Here is a 3,333-nt window from a genome sequence, read left to right as displayed (position 1 = left end):
AAAAAAAAAAAAAAAAAAAAAAAAAAAAAAAAAAAAAAAAAAAAAGAACAAGGAATAGAGACTTGAAGATGAGAGAGTAAGCTTGTGCTTGTCGGGAGGAAGCAGGTTCCAAGCCCAGAGAACAGCACTGTAAAGGCCCAGAGGTGCCTAGATGCCTGGACTCAGAAGGGATCAGATATTGTGGCATGGGAAACCTCAGGACTATTAGAAGGGTATGACGTCTTGGTGCAGTGGTGCACAGCTGTACCCCCAGCATGCAGGGAGGCCAAGGCAGGAGGATTCCAAGTTTGAACCCAATTTAGTGATTTAGCAAGAGCTTGTCTTAAAAATAAAGGATGGGGCTGAGGAGATAGCTCTGAGGCATAAGCACAGAATGGCTCATGCCTGTAATCCCAGTAATCAGGAGGTTGAGACAGGAGGATTGCTGGGAGTTTGAGACCCATGGTGGAGGCTACAAAAAGTAAGCATAAGGGCCAGCCCCAAACTGTGTAGTGATGCCCTGCTCAATAAATAAAATAAAAAAGTAAGAAAAGGAGATGTAGCTTAGTCCAAAAGTCTTGGGTTCAATTCCTGCTAGAGAAAGAGAAAGAGACATACGTAGAAAGAGAGAAGGAGAGAGAGAGACAGAAGGAGACAGAAGGGGGAGAGAGACAGACACAGAGACTGTGACTTTACTCTGGACAGAGGAGTCATGGGCCTGTCTGTTTCCACCAGCCGTGCTGTGGACTGTAACTGCGGAGTGGTCACATAAACCATCTTGATCACAAGGTTTGTGTTCTGCTCTCCTCGAAGTTAGGCTTCCAGGGAGGAAGTTGAAGGAGTGTTTGTTGTGAGGCCAGGGGGGAGGCGACTGGAGGGAGAGCAGGGGTGGGTGGGGAAAGATAGTGCTGTAGATGGGAAACACCACTAGATGGCAAAAGAGAATCAAGAAGGCCACACAGGCAGGGGCTGTCCCTCTGTGGGCGGCCCTGACTGTGGGGACAGTCCTTTATTTCTTTGTTAAGGTGCTTACCCTTTAAGGCTGACCTTCTAGACAGAGTATCATTACCCTGCTGCTGTAGAAACCCTTAGGCTTAGGGATAAAATCCACATTTTAAAGCAGATCAAATGCAGATCAACTCAGGCCAGATGAGCCCTGGGGTGCAGGCTGGGGAGGGAGGAGGGGCAGGAGGCTTCGAGCTCATTTGCATTCCTAGCCCAGGCTCCTTGCCATTTCCCATTCTCCTGGAGTGAGAAGTTTCCAACTCACAAACTGAACTGCCCCGGCGCTTGTGTTCTGTCCTTATAATCATCTTGCTTTGCTTTGCAGCTCCATTATGCTGGCCGCTGCAGAAGGCTGCTTAGTGCTGCCTGCAGATGAAATGCACAGGCCTTGCCCCGCTGGGGTCAGCGAAGGGGAGAGAAAGCTGACATTTGCATATGAAGCTTGAAGTGGAAGATTTGACCCTAACATCTGTGCAATTTAGGCTGAAACCTTTGGCCACAATTATTTGCATAAGGAAAGTAATTGTATGTGTTTATCTGCCTAAAGTATCCACAAGTTCTGCTTCTCTTTGCACTTGGTAGGATAATTTTACTCTTCTTCCTTCACTCCGTTTGTGGGCAAAAGGAAAAGATGGAGGCAGGAGACAGAGTTAGGAAGAACAAAAGGACCTCCGGCCAAGGACTGGTGGGGCGCCCTGCAGAAGGAGACAGTACACGGAGAAGAAAGGCAAAGGCAAAATGGTGGGAGAGAAGATGCGAGGGCAGGCAGCACGACCTCCACCGGGCTTCCTTCTGCCTCTGCTGCCACCACACCCGTCAGTCCAGCCTCTCCTAGGCTGCTGCTTGGGTGCATGTGTGCGTGCATGCGTGTGTGTGTGTGTGTGTGTGTGTGTGCGCGCGCGCGCGTTTTAGGTAGGGAACGGGTGCTGTGAAAATCCCAGCTGTGCCAGGTGGATCTCTGCCTGTGCTCCCCTCAAGACAACAGCTGCTGCTTCCTCTGGCCTGGGACTGGAGAGGAGGGAGGGGCCGGCCTGGCTTGGGGCCTGCTCTTGAGAGCCAAGCCTGGCTCTCTCTTCCGGAGTTCCACACAGCCTCCGGATACCAGTAGAAAACCCAGGAGAAAGTGAATTTTCTTCTAAGCAGGAGCAGATCCAACTCCTGTTATCCTAATTTTGTTGATCCTTGGATAAACAAGGGTAATGGGCTCATTTCTGTATTTGGGGAAAGTGAACCGTGCAGCCAGCTTGGGTCAGACATGGGACTCGACTCAGGTCTTTGAATTCCCATGACCTTTCCTGGAACAGCTGCGCGTTTGGAGGAGACAAACTCCAAAACAGAAAGTTGGAATCCTTGGCTCCCAAGTTGGGATGCAGGGAGCAGGCCTGGTGTGGGGTGAGAGGCTGCTCCAGGTCACCCTGTCTCAGAAGCCCTTGCCAGCTTTCCACACTCCCTAGGTACAACAAGCAGAGTGCACACTTATTAGCCTGAACCCGGGGCTGCCCCCAGCTAGCAAAGCCTGCTTTCCGCCTTTGTCTCTGACTTATCCCACTTAGTACCTCAACAACAGCCAAACTGCTTTTCTCCCTTTTCTCCAACATACTTTCATAATCCTCTTTATCTCCTTCTAACTTCCAGCTGCCCCAAGAGGTTCATGCCCAGGCCTCAGAAAGAACACCCCTCTCTTCTGGGGAAATTTTCTCTGACCGTCTCAGTTCAGACAGATCTTTCTTGCCCCTTCTTGGCACAGAATTACTGTCTTCTAGAAGTATTATTTTCTGCTTTGAACCACTGATTGTTTTTTCACATATGTTTATTTTTTCCGCCAGCTTTGACCATCAGCTCATAGAAGGCTGGAAGCTCCTATCACATTGCTTTTGTATCTCAAACAGGAGGGGAACTGAATACCAAGGCTAGAAAGGCCGCAGCCAGTGGCCTAAGGACAGCCCAGGGACTGTCTGCCTGTGTGTGCCGCCAACCGACTTGAGTTGGGCAGGGCAAAAACAAAGCTCAAGAAATCATGCTGAGCCCCCTGGACAGAATCTTGGGAGTTCCCTGGAATTACAGGAAATCACCCTTATGCCTATATCTCACCATGTTCTACAAATGCTTATTGCTGGAGAGGGATGGACAAAAACGTATTAAGGTTGACAGGCAGAAGACCTTCTTTTTGGGGGGAGGGGTCATGGGAGGCACAATGCCGGGGCTTCTCACAGAGCAACAACCCCAGCCTTTTATTTATTTATTTATTTATTTGTTTTTTTTTTTTTTTTTTGGCAGAACTGGGGGTTGAACTCAGGCCCTTGCACTTACAGGAAAGCACTGATTCCACTGAGCCATTTCCCTGGCCCC

Source organism: Octodon degus, unplaced genomic scaffold, assembly GCF_000260255.1.
Source record: "Octodon degus isolate 3935 unplaced genomic scaffold, OctDeg1.0 scaffold00352, whole genome shotgun sequence".
NCBI classification, from domain to species: Eukaryota; Metazoa; Chordata; class Mammalia; order Rodentia; family Octodontidae; genus Octodon; species Octodon degus.
Note: the sequence above shows the minus strand (reverse complement) of the source record.